This window comes from Larimichthys crocea, chromosome I (assembly GCF_000972845.2).
Source record: "Larimichthys crocea isolate SSNF chromosome I, L_crocea_2.0, whole genome shotgun sequence".
Lineage (NCBI taxonomy): Eukaryota > Metazoa > Chordata > Actinopteri > Sciaenidae > Larimichthys > Larimichthys crocea.
In genome coordinates, this window is record NC_040011.1 from 22683655 (window position 1) to 22698364 (window position 14710).

The window sequence follows — 14710 nt, forward strand, 5'->3', positions numbered from 1 at the left end:
AGTGTGTGACACGGAGGGTCAGGTGAGACTGACCGACCATGGACAGGGTGACAGAGCTGCTATTAAACTCTCTTTCTCTGCTGGAAAGATAAAGAGTCTGGTGGAGCATTGATAGTCACTAGAGGCACATTTATAGTCCTTTGAGAGAGTTACTGTGTGTGTACCTATATTGTGGCTGGGTAAGCAGCTCTAATGTGAGAGGCTGTCTGGTCTCTGTCAACAGTCATGTTGTTTACCTTGGTTAATGTTAATGTTGCTGCTTGTCACCACTAAATATCTTATTAAGCTCTTAATATAAGACAGTTACCAGTGGGGCCCTGTGTTTTGTTTACTGCCACTGAAGAGAGAGAGATTTCTTTTTGACGCAGTTTATCTACTGGAACTTATCAGGGTTGCCAACTTTGTATGAGCTGCTCAAACTGGGGCTATGGTTATCTTGCCCAGCAGCCATTGTAAAGACAAGATACACTTTAAGATGATTAAGATAGAAGCATGGTGTCTTTAAAGTGTGTGTATGTAGAAGCCCTTTGACACGACCTTCTTCTGTGTTCTTATACTTATAATATATGATATTATTTTTGATACAATGTTAATATTGTTTTAATGTATTTTATTTGATGTCCTAATACTGAAACCTTGAATCTGTTTGTGCCAGCTAGCTTCGTTAGCCCTAACTTGTCAGGTAATATGTTTTAGCTACTGTTACATGTAGTAGTGATGCTTTAGCAGGATGCAGTCAATGACAAAAACAACCACAAAAGAAGAAAAAAGAGAGAAAAAATGAGTAAAATGATCTGATGAAAGATTTAGAGCTTTGTTCCTATTTTTTTTTACACCCACCGATTAGAGGTTGAAGGAAAAGCATATAACTATAAGGTGTATTTCTTTTTTAAATTTAGGGCTTCTATTTACAGAAGTATGTTTTCATTAGTCTATAATCACCTGAAAGTCCTCAGCTGCAAAATACGTATATTGTATTCATCAGTGGGAGGTTGACCCATTATATGGTTTAAGAATCAAGAATTTGATCTTTTACAATATATTTTTCCAGCATATTTGAAGAACAGAGGTGAAATACTGCAAACAACATCCATTCTCTTATTTTTTCCAACATTTTATTGACATTTAAGTAAGATTAGTTTTTCAGTTCTTTGACCCTTAATAAAATTTTAATGCATGAGTGAAATATATTCAGCCTCAGTACAGTTGTCATGAATGTGAAAATTAGCTGTAGAGACTAAAACTATCTTTACTTTTAATGTTCATTTTACAAACTTTAAGTCATGTCTGCAAACCTTTACATTGCAGGTTGTTTAAAAGTATCAAAAGTTGGACACTTTGCTGCCTGAAACTCTTTATTTTTCTGTATAATTTGATGAAATAACATGCCAACTAATCTTTTTTTTTTTTAACATTCATCTCAGAAGGTGCAAATTGAGCATGTGGGAAAAAACGGAGCACTCGGAGTAAAACCATTGTGGTGTACAACCTTCCGATGAATAGCAGTTGGTTTGATTGTTTTTACTGTGTTTGTGTGAATATGACCAAGTGTTCTTAAAAAACGCCCCAATCACATTCACACCTGGAAAGCACTAGTTTGATGACATTAGTGCAATGTTAAACACTGATGAATGACTAAAATGTTGGCACACATGTAAGTCAGATGATCTTTTTTTCATTCTCATTTCAGAAGGTGCAATATTGTTGTTGTTTTTTAGCAAATTGAGCATAGTGTAAAAAAACGGAGCTCCCGGAGAACACCACTTTGGTGTCACCGTACTAATTTGATGACATAATAGTGCCACGCTAAGCTGGGATGACTAAAATGGTGTCAGTGTGCAAACATGCAGTGACATGTAAAACAGCTTGAGTGCATCCAACCACCAACTACAGGAAGTGGCTTTCTTTGCTCAGCTTCATCTTATATCTACATAAGGAGCGGGTCCTCTTCTATTTGCATTATTTGCGTGGTTTGCAGTCCACTTGTATTCATGCAGTACTCTAGAAATTCTAAATGATTTCTGTATAAACAAGAAAAAAGAAAGCATTTGATCTCTGGCATGCCATCAGTTTACTGAGGGACAGAAAGAAGTTTGTTTTAAAGAGATATTGCCCTGCTCTGCGGATTCAGTTTCATTTCGACACAGATTTTCCAACAGGGCTGTATTTAGTGTAAAGACCGAGCTTTTGTTCACTCCACTGTGTGGGAGTCTTTTTTTCACCACATGCTCATATTTCACTGAAAGCTGCAGAAAATTATTCCGAGATGGTAAATGTTGAAATAATTGTGTTGCTGCTTGCTGAGGAATTAAATATGAAACCGATGTTCAAATCAGTTTGATTACCACAGCCAATGTTTTACAGTAAAAAGAACAAGTTATATTTTATTATTTTGCTTTCAAATGTATCCATCTACTCTGCTTCAGTAGTTCAACTGGGTTTCATATATTCTCTTTGGGCCCTCACAGTCCGAAGAGGCCTTAAAAATAGAATCAACATAGCCTTAAATTATACTATCTAAGCCACTGAAATATGGATCACAGAGATGGGTGAGACCAATTGCAATCTGCATAAATAAACATGAAAGAGTAATGACTCACACACACACTGCTCATTTGCCTACCAAGGTTCAGTCTTAAAGTAACTGAATTTCACTGTGTAACTTTTAACCTTGGCAGAAATGGCTTGATAATGTGACTGATTCAGCTCAGATGTCAACAGCTCCAGAGCAGAAATAGCAGCTCCCATCTTATATTAGTCTGTCATATAAAAATACCATTAGTATTGGGCTAGAAAAGTTGGCATTTCATATGATGTGATAAAGGCTGACAGGTTTTCCACATATACTATGACATACCATACCTTCTTATGCTTTTTCTACTGTGGATTCAGTGTTCATATAATGCTGTTGCTCACTGTTACATGTCTCCATATAGTGGGGGTGTCGGGTTGTACATAACTGCACACCCTTGTCAAGTTAAGGGGCATAACTGTCACAACCTCTAACACGCTCCAGCCGAATCTCACACCAAAGCGTGCAATAAACACACTGATCCACTCGAGAATACCGCGTGGGTGTCACGTTTTGCCTTGCCCACATGTGAAAAGTCCACGTGTACGAAGATGCAGTATTAGTAGGGGTCAATAATGGCGGGAGAAATGGACAAACATATGATAAACAATAACAAATTCTGCATGTGGAGGATGGCATTGACATATTTTTAGTTATGTATGTAAGCTGACTTACTTCAGGTATGTAATGTAATTCACAATCTTTTCCCAAACCTAATAAAGTAGAAAGACCTCAGCAAGCTATTTATTATTGCTGACTAAAACGTGTGTGTATATTACACAATATCGGGTGGTATGCTCACCTATTTTGTAAACAAAAATATTTCTTAACTCACACCATATTGAAATATGGCATAAAGGCACCAAGTGAGGTGTGCAAAATTTAATAAAGCACACTGGCATGGTGCTTTGCTCACCAAAATAAAGCACACAAACACTGGCATGGTGCTTTGCTCACCAAAATAAAGCACACAAAGTCAGAATTATGAGAAATTAAGTCCTAATTTAGATTTACTAAGTCACAAATATGAATTTTTGTCATACCTAACTTCAAGGATTTTCTTTCTACTTTTTGGCAGGAATGAGCTTTGTTGAAGAAGTAGTTCATTAGCAAAAGTAAGAAGAAGGTGGAATGGGTAGTAGAAAAGAACTTAGTGCTGCTCATTTATCCTGATGCAAGGTCCTGACAGTTTCTCTTTAGACATGCATAGCCTTATATTCTAACAAAGATCCTGCTTGAGCAGCACTGCACAGAACAGGCAGTGAATGAGAAAGCAGCTGCTGGTGTGCCATATCAGCTTGATCTGCACCAGTTAACCCCAATCTGCAGCCCAGTCGCTTTCTAATGGAGGCTGTCAGATGGCAGATCTGGCTTTTTCTCAGCACCTTCTATACCTTTCCGCACATTACATCTGCTCACATGCTGGAGTTTGTAGACACTGCAGTAAAAGCCTCACATCTCTACAAAGTCAACTATTCAGGATTTTATTAAAAAAACAGGCCCATTTTATGATGAATGAATCTGTAGATAGTTTTCTGCTGTACGGGTCTGATATTTTCTGGTTCATCTGAGGACATTGTAATTTTTCAGTGTCAGTGACAATAAAGATGCAGATGGATGACACATTAAACATTAAAGTCTACGTGAAGGCAATTCTGAGATTTCTTTCAAAATATATTAAATACGTTGGAATATAGTTGCTGAAAACATGTGAAAAGACTTTGAATGATATATTACTGAAATGTGGAGTTAGAGGTTGAAACAGATTTCCATTTTTTCAGTTCAAGATCTCCTAAAGGGTGGCTCATGACATGTTGAGGCCACCCTAGGCATACCCCTGCACCCCCAGCAGAGCAATAGAGATGAATTCATTTTTTAAAGTTAGTCATGTCGTTTTCTGAACTCATTTGGCACGTTTCAGTCGCTTCAAAATTTCTGCTCCCACGAGTGGGCGTGGCTTCAGTGTATTCAGCAGACACACACCCCAAAGTCCCCCACTGGTCATTTTACCCGATGTTGACACCTAATTTCATAAACTTCAAATTTGGCTGATTTAAAGAGATGTCAATCCACTGTAAGCCTCCAGAGCAGCTTCAGTTTTTAATTCTCAAATTCTGAACACCATTCTTCCAAAACATATTCCCTCATTAGTTTTTTTGATGTACGTGGTGTAGAGTGCTGTCAAACACTAGTGTCTGACAACTGACTCATGACTCATGTTTATATCTATTATTTTCAAGGGCACAATTCCACAAATTGGTTTTTGGCCCCTAGAGATGCTGGGACACAAATTATAATACAGATTTGAATCATAAGTCCTAATATTTATAATTTTTTCTAGTTTCAAGGATATTCTTACTCACAACCCATCTGGAAATATCTAATCACTTGATTTTAGAATTATTCACAGTGCATATCTACTGACACTGATACAATTGTGTCAATGATTGATTCCACTGGACATGGCTATGATGGGTTCCGGCTGCGATGCAGCTATCAGAGCTGATTGCAGGCGTTATAGACAATGCCTATGATTGCCCAAAAGTCCCAGAAGTGGCTGCCCACTCCACTCTGTGAAAAATATGCAGCCTGTTTTTGATGGAAGCGAACAAATATGTCAAGAAGCACAGCGCAGAAAGAGCTGGCAGGAAGTCAAACACACAAATGACATAGTCTACGTGTTTTCATAAATAAAACACTCTTTGCAGACAAAAGCAAAAAGACAAAAAGGAAACAATTTAACTATGTAGCTTACTTACTCATGTTGGCAGCACATAAACAAAAAACAAAAAGACCAAATGTGAGCAAGGTGATAAAATCAGGCAAAAGTTTAACTAGATCGCAAATACATTTAAATGCATATTTAGAGACACCTTAACCAAGGAAACAAGTTTGGTGCAGCCATTTTTAAAGACTTGAATGCTTTTTTATCTCCTTCAAATCACAAACTAATTTAATTCACCTAACATCATGACTCCCATTCATTTATTTAATTTAATTAGCCTGACATTTTGTTAAGCAGAGACACATCGAATTGGATAAGGCTTTTAATACAGTTTAATGAATAAATTAGATGATTAAATTTCACTTAGGATAAAAACCTCAGGGGATGAGGCATCATGACATTAATGACTGACAGCACTGCAATGCAAGGCATCATTATGACGAGCTAATTGCCAACATCCTGACTCTAGAGATGTTGTATCAGACAATGAGCTTTACAACAGAAATGAAGTTTGTGTGTTTTTGCAGTCCTTCACTGTTAAAGACACAAGGGTACTGTACTTTAAGAGAGTACATGGTCATGACTTCTGACAAGAAGATTCAAAACTCATTTGGATCTGCTCTGCTGGAGAAGCTTGGAAAACTGTTAAGAAAACACGGAGAGTCAGAGTCGGTGGGCTGGCTCACCAGTCAAAATCCTATATGGACCTCACACCATCTGGTGATGTATTCTGGAGACCTGTGGGATATATGTGTGTGCGTGTGGGTGTGAATGTAAATTCTGTGTGTCTTGAGTATATCAAGTGTGAGTTTGTGCAGGAAGCAAATCGGAGACATATGGCCTGTGAACTTTACCTCAGAATAGATGGAGCAGAGGTGGGGGGAGGCCGTGAGCAGTGATGGTTAAACTATAAGCTGTGAAACTGCTCGTATCGCTCATTAAAAATCTTCTGAATGAGATAAATGAGATCGATGTGAGGTTATCACACCTTCACATCCCTCAGCTTTGTCTTTAGTGTCGTTAAATGGCACCTCCATACCAACCTTTTTGACTTTTCTAAAGTAAATATTAAATATTAAAAATATAAATATTAAAAATGGAAAATCAACTGCAGCTGATTTATTGTGCAAATGAGAGTAAAACCATTAATTCATGTCACATTGTATGCGTATAACTGATCCAGAGTTTCACACGTGAAATGCAGCGTTGGTACAAAATGCAATTTAGGCTCTTGATTGACGTAACACTTTTCATACAAAAATTATGATCTGCAGACAGAGCTGTTATCAATTCTACCCACAAATTAAATACGTAACGCCTACGTAATGCAGCATCATGTATGAGTTAGTGAAAAATCTTATCTACAAAACCTCAATCTCAACTTCTATTATATTATTATTTATAGAGCTATTTCATCACCTTTCACTGAGCCCCTATGGTCTTTTCAGATCATTCATCTCCTTTGTGGAAATGTGATTTTATTGTCTGTGTCACATAGAGCCTGTTTTAACAGGAGGACAGCTAGAAGAATCTCTTCTGTTGATGTCTTTAAGGTTTGTCAATGTTCAGAGTACATAACATAAATGTACACTTTAATTATGAGCATAATTCCTATTTTACAATATTTGTTGTATGTTTTACTGTGACAAAAACAAATGAACAGATAAATGGTAGGAAAGAAATAAAACAATGATGTATTTATATTGTAAACTGGATATCTCTATCTGAGTTTGGGGCTGTTGGTTCATCAAAACAAGACATTTGAAAATATGATATGAAAAAATGATTGTGATGTTTTCTGATATTTTATATGAAAAAAATGTAAAGATCATTAAAATATACATAGATAGTTAGATAAACAGTTAAATAAACCAGGTCAGATATCCCAGAGAAAATCTAAAAGAAATAATACAGTTTTTTTCTGGCAGAAACAAACAAACATAATAATAATAATAATAATAATAATAATAATAATAAAATAATAAAAAGCTGACACTAATCTTGATCTTGATGATGAATTATATTTGTAATATATATATTACAAATAATTGATCATATAAATAGTATAACTCACACATAATGTCTTTAAGTCTGCATTAAGTATGCATTTATGTATACACTGAAGTGGACCAGGACCAATTGAAAACACACAAATGCCCCCAAAAGCTCCCATATTTTAGTCAGGGTGTAAACCTTTTCTTCATTCATGACAAAAATAAGAGTAAGTATAAGTTTTAGAGAAGGTCTAGTCAGCATGAATTCACTTTATTTCTCTTTAGTGTCACATGAGAACAGCGTGAGAGGTCATCTGAGAGTAGGAGTCCTCCATCACAAGTCCTGAATAGTTATCCAAAGCAAATGAAGCCAAAGATTTTGCCTGCCCTCCACCACATCTCAGTGGCATGTGAAGTATGTGTGACGACTCATAAGGCGACTATTGTCTGACTGCAGCTCAAGAGGGAAAAGATGTCAGAGTTACAGTATGAGTGATCAGCGGTCACAGTCTCTCGTTTTCCAAGCTGTTAAGAAAGAAATGTTCAGAATATAGAGACAGCAACATACTGTCCAAGCTGCATTGTGATATCACCTTTTTTTATTTATAAATCTAATGCAAAAATGAAAGGTGAACAAAATCACTCCAGCCACCAAGACAAAGAAACTTTACAATGTCAACACATTCTCTGCCCATGTTGTCAAGCATCGGTGTGCTTTCCAAAGCCCGTCTGCGAGTCATACAGATGACACATTTACCACACGTTCATACAGACGCCTTTTAGCACATGGCACATTAGGTTTAGACAACAAAACTACTTGGTTAGGTTTAATAAATGATCATGATTTGTGTTAAAATAAAAGTTGCATGTCAGTGATGCTGGTGTATGCTGGTTTTTCCAGGCACAGCTGAGCTATGTTGCGTAATGCAAAGTCACGTGACGCAAGTCACGTACGTAATATTATGTAAGTTAAAAGTTAAGACTTTTGGTTTAATGAAGCCTGGTGAGAAATATAAGCCCTGTGTGCCTCATACACTAAAGGCTACCTTGTGCAACAGTCGTAACAAACATCAGTATCTGATGCCCTTGAAATGAGAACCCACTTTTGGATCATTGTACAAGTGTGTTTCACACAATTCTGGACATCATTTGTCGGTATTTGTCCTCCAAATGATTGTGAGTTTAAGAGTTTTTGTCTCTATTCTTGTCTTGTGCACATGCATGAACGTACATGAATGAGGCGATAAGCTCTAACATATACAGTATATATAAGCTCTAATATATACAGTACATACAATGGACACGGGGGATTAATGTTGGGAGGGGATGGTGGCCAGGGTTCAAGGAAACCAACTACTATTAAGTGTTGGTAGAGAAGGTGTTGGTAGTGGATGGGATACAAACTCTGGATGGATGGGATACAAACTGTGGTCTTGAGTGTTAAACCTAGATGCTTTGTACATCAAATGATTCAATCCGACTTCCTCCTTAAAAGGATTTGCGGCATGAAAATGTTCAGCTACGTCTGTCTGAGAGAACAGTCTCTTATCAGCAAAACCTGCACAAAGTTTAAAACGAATGCTGTCGTTTTTTCTCATGAGTCTCCCCCATACCCTTTACATTCCACTAAAGACCCTTAAGTACTCCCAAATGGAGGGAGGATGTGGTTCTGTATACTATACAGTGTTCCTGCAAGGTGTCTGAAACTCCTTTAAGTGCAGTTAATTTTAGACTGTAGTTTGCAGTGCCTTGCAAAGATGGGGGAAATACATTTTTGTCACACAAGCTCCCAGAGGTCGACTCGTATGGCTATGGAGACCTTGCAATGCATAATTTGAGCAGAGGCATTCAAAAATGCTTCTGCAGATGCTAGAGATGCTAGAGGGGTACCTACAGCGTCATAGTTTGTGACCAAGCTGCCTTATGGAGGACTTGACAGTGAGAATGAGCTGGTATGGAGGTAGTGACTTCTCTTCCACAGAGTCCGCCGTGTCACACTGTCACGTTTCTACAACCTCATGGTTAGATGCCCCTGTGCCACTTGAACCATTAACTCCAAGGATGGCATTGTTTGGCTTAATATGTTGTTTGGCACATAATGGCATTTGTTAATGGGGAACCTGGTTTTTACTTAATGCAATAAATCAGTTTCATTGCGGAGATAGAAGGTGTTTGAAATCTCAGTTTGACCATTTCTCATTCATTTATTATGAACTACAGGCTTTAGATATTCATAGCACAGTGTAGAATATGATTATACCGAAAAGAAATGTATTCCATGTGTGGAATAAAAGAGATTGCAGTAATGGCCTTGTGTGGCATTTTGGATGCAAAATACTGAGTCTCAGTATAGATTCATCATTTCTTCTCTAGAGTCATACAAATAACCAAAAATGTCACTAGTTCACATGCCCGTCATATTTCACATGACAATTTGTGTGTGCTGGTCTGTTTGCAGTGGGTTGCCATTAATCAGTCTATCCTTCACCCTTTGACAGAGGGAGGTTTGTCTGAGAATGTGAAGCATTTTGGTGGGAAAGTAGTGTGATTGGCAAATATGAAATGCTGAGAAATGCTTTTTACCCGAAAAAAAGAAGAAAGAAACACGAGAAACTCTTTTTGCAAATCCACCTACTATGTGTGTGGACACGTGCACACACATGTACACACAATGAGACACACGCTGAGGTCTCTGCTGTCACAACAAACAGCTGTAGGTGACCCGCGGCATCGGGAGGCGTCTCTGAAATCAGCTGTCTTTGTGTAAAAACAGTCTCCCGCTGTTTGTACAATCGGGTCATTCCCAAACCCGGCTGCCTGAGTGGAAACGCATGCAGAGAACCATGAATTTCCAGATAACATCACCACCCTCTATAGAGTTCTGACAACTAACAGTGCAATCTGTCCAAAACGAACGTGCTTCACTTACACACTTCTGTGGGCAACTTCTTTATACAATGCAGATGACCAACGCTGCCCAGAGCAGAGAGACTGTTAATCGAGAGACAAAAATCGATATATTTTTTAAGGATTTATTTAACTGGGCACTTAAAAAAGAACAAATTCTTGTTTACAGAAATGGCCTGTCAAAATAGCTGCAGGGAGATGAAGAACTCATAGAAAACGCAGCAGGCTGACATGCAGCCTTCTGCTGCTGAGCTGGTCACTGGAGCAGTTAGTGGGTAATGGTTTGCTCAAGGGCAAGTGGGCAGAAGTATGTTAGTCACTGCCTCCCCTGCTGATTTGATCAAACTAGTGACTTCATAACTTCACTTTGTGGTTCACAAGTGTGCTACTCTTTAATTGTGTTTAACCAAATCACAAAAAATAATATGACAACAAAAATAATTACACTGTAAAAAAAAGTATTTAGATTTTTACGGTGAAAAGCTGTCATTTGTTTAATTGTAAAATAAGTCATATTTCAAAACCTTTATTTGTAGGGCATTTTAAGGGAATTCATATGGAATAAAGAATTTTATATTAGAGACTGTTAATATTACTGTAAAACACTAATATTTCATGGCAAAACCTTTATTTTTTATGGCTTTCATATGGTATTTTCATGTCAGTTATATGGCAAAATGGTGTTGAATATGGAATAAAATGTCAGCTTGTTGAAATCAACAGTACTATCGCAGTAATATCTTTTTACCATAATATTAATAAAAGTTATATAATATTATTATAAAAACAACAAAGCAGTGTTAACTCAGACTCTGGCTGAGAAAGTTTTTAAGAGTAACTGAAAAGCCCCACTTGATATTTCTCTCTTCAGATTCAGAGCCGACAATAATCAAATTGAGATTCAGTGCAAGGAGCCGTCTGCAGCTCTGAAGTCCTGATACATTCTGTATATATGGGATCAGAATATGAGTCCATGAGCACGTAAGTTATTTTTCTATGTAAACATGTTATGTGTTTGAGGCAGACTCCTGGCAAACACTGACTTTGGAGTCAGTTAATCCATAATGCATTTTTTACTTTAAAGGGCATTTTCTTGACACATAAACATCAATCTAAACCATGGCTGTACGTACAGAGCTGGATTGCAGGTTGGTTAGACTGGTTAGCCTATGTTTTCTTACTATAATTTAATTATAAAAGAGATGTCTGTTAAATGTCAATCTTTTTTCTATTCCAAGGTTTATGGCTGTAACACAAGCATAAACACGCCTTGACAAACCAATGTGAAGAAAAATCCTTTTGGGTTATTTGGAAGAAGAGTCTATCTGTAGTCCTGTATCAGTTCTCATGATCTAAACTATGTTTTTTTCGTGTTGTAGCTCATGGATGAGGTCAATGACATGGTATAAATCTGGATATTCCTTTGGCCAGCAAAGCCTGTTGTCTATTAAAACATGCCAAATATGATTCCTGATGCTGTGGATGCTGGACTGATCCAAGAAAAATAACTTATGAAGTATTCCAGCTCTAGACAGGAGAATACAAACTGACAGACAAACAGTAACACAGGCAGATGGATAGATACATCGATAGAAAAATAAATAAAGAGAAATGGATCGGTTTCGAGCTGGCAGTGTAAACCAGGTCACAGTGACAGCTTTAATGCCCCAAACAGGAGCATCATGGCTGGTAAAGAGCCTTCTCCCGGCCCCTCGCCCTCCTGTAGACAGCAAGTCAACTGTGTCATTGGCCTGCTAATGGGAGGGATCACGCTTGGCTGTATAACAAGAGCAGGACAAGCTGTCAGCGGTCCTCTGACAGGTGCGGCTTTCCCAGAATGCCTTGCAGTCGTGCCGCAGAGCGCCGTCGAAGCCTCCGAATCTCCGGCTGCTCTCTGCTGACGAGCCAAACGTGTCCATCTCCCACAGACACAAGTAATTAGGTTTTCACCCGGGCCTTACACAGCAAACTGGGAGAATACTCTGCTGCTCCATCGCTCTCACTAGCTCCCACTCTTCTTTTCTATCACCTCCAATCAAACCAGCTCTCAATGACGAAGAGGGTTGTGTGTATGAGACAGAATGGAGAACAAAAAAGAAAAATGAAAATGACACAGAAAGCCTGAGAGAATGAATGACGCTGATACACAAAGCTCCCGCAGCTGATAATGGTTCTTTACAAAAAAAAGTGCCAAAACATCTTATCGAGCAAACAAGTGTGGGAGTGGAGCCCTTGTCGTTCAGTCAGGCCCGCTGAGCAAACACATCATCCCAACAACAGTTGTTATTTCCATAACACACTTATATAATGGAAATAAAGCCTAATGTGGCACTTTGAATCATGTAAGAGCACTCAGAACAATCAGTCTGTAGTTTCTGTTAATTCTACTTTGTTTAGTTTACAGCTGAGTTTGTATATTTCAGTGTCGGAGGCACGTTTCAGCATGTTGTGATCAGCATCTGTGTTGTTTTGCTGCTAATTACAATAGTGCATTACCTAGAAACACACGTCATATCACTGTGCAGTATATTCACAAAGGGGTACAGAGCCTCACATATACCACAAAAGCTACCATGTGTCCTGGAAATGATGTTTATCGATTACTTTTGGTTGAATTAAAATCTTCATAATATATTGCTTTCAAGTCACAGATATCTTTTTTATGTGTCTGTAGTTAATTTAGCATACTACAGAAACCAATCAACTGAATATGTTTTGCATATATTTTTGACTTGATGCTCAAGGGCCTCTCTAAACTATTTTATTGACTCTGTTTAAACAGCTTAAAAACTGTGTATTAAATAAGCCCAAATGATCATTTTTACATTTATTTTCACATCACAGTAAGTCACTATTTTCTCAGGCAAACTTTGACAAACCTCTCAGGTCACTTTCTGTTGTTTGGAAGACATTTCTCAAATTCTTTGAGTATCTTTTGTGATTTAGACTTAAGAGATTGTGACACGAGTCGACACGAATCACTGTTTGGATGACTTGTAACTTGACTTGACAGGAAATAAACAACTTGAGACTCGATTTGAACTCGGAACTTGACTTGTCTTAACTAAGGACTTGGCTTGACGTGTTCAACAAAAAGACGACTCGCTTAAGGCTTGGACTACATGACTTGAATCACATGTCTGCTCAGCATACAGATAATTGGCTGAGAAGTGGATTATGCTTCAGGAGTAGTCTGGATGTTTTGATACGTTCTGACTTTGCGTTGCTGTAACAATCCGTTTTAACTGTGGCTGCCATTCTCTGCAAAGGGCCGAGACACACTTTTTTTTTATACTTCTATACTTTTATATACTAGTTCAGTTACTTCAGTGTAACATTATTTAAAAGAACTAGATCACAGCAAAGTATCAGATCACACAACATAACATATAACAATTATTTTTGTCCTGGCAATTCCTGAACATAACTGAAGAAAATAGAAAATAACACTAGGTTGCGCTGCCTTCTTAGTTGAAGCTACAAGAGATGGTGTACTGAGATGGACAATATGGATTCTGGATAGCTGTTTATATTCTGACATGCTTTTTTAAACACTGGCGTGAGAAAACAAGCAATATGTATATTCTGGCCCTTCACTTTTTAAGGCCATTCGACATAAGTAGGGCAGCAGGAAGAGACACGACATTTTTCAAAAGGATGTTTGGAACACACACACTTACAGGCCAGAGGTAATGTTTTTGATTCTGTCGCTGAAAAATGTGAAATGATACATCTTGCTGTGTGTATTTTCTAGGCCAACACTGTACGCCAGATTCACAGCGTGTCCCGCCACGAAGAGGGAACAAATTTATCTTGGCACGTATTTTCCGGCTGCCGCAGAAGAAGTCTTCACTGCATCCTCTAGCTGTCGAGTCATCTCTGCACTACGACAAAAACAGTGATTTTATCCAGCATGGAGTGGCACACTCTGTTTTGTGTTGTGTTTGTGTGTTTGTGTGTGTATGTTGATGCAAACATTTGAAAGAAGCGAAGAAAAAATATATGTCTGTTGGTTGAGGTAGTTGTCCTTCTAAAGTTGTTTTTTGCTTTCAAAAATGTCTTAAAAAGTTTCCGCTCATTCCATTTTTTGCTATATGACATTCCTAGTGAGCGATGACACATAGACCATCAATGTCCAGTGAAAACTTTATAGAAATGTTAACTTTCAGGAAGAACACGTTGTTTAGTTCTGCACACATTATCCAGTGGGATTTGAAAGGTTGTTTTCAGTCCAAGGATGGTAGAACTTTCTGAAACTATGCCATAAAGAGCTCCAAGACTAAAGTTACACAAGCATGCCAGAAAAATATTAACGTGGTAAGGACAGTGATGTAATATGGTAGGATGATTTGTAATACATTCTCAATTTAGAGAGTCATTTTCTTAACTTAATTACATGCATACATGATATTAGTCAACTTAACATCTTGATTAATATTTGACAACTATTATGTGAGTTATTGTGAGCTTCTTTTTAATACAACAATAAATCGTACAGTTTTCAGTTCACGC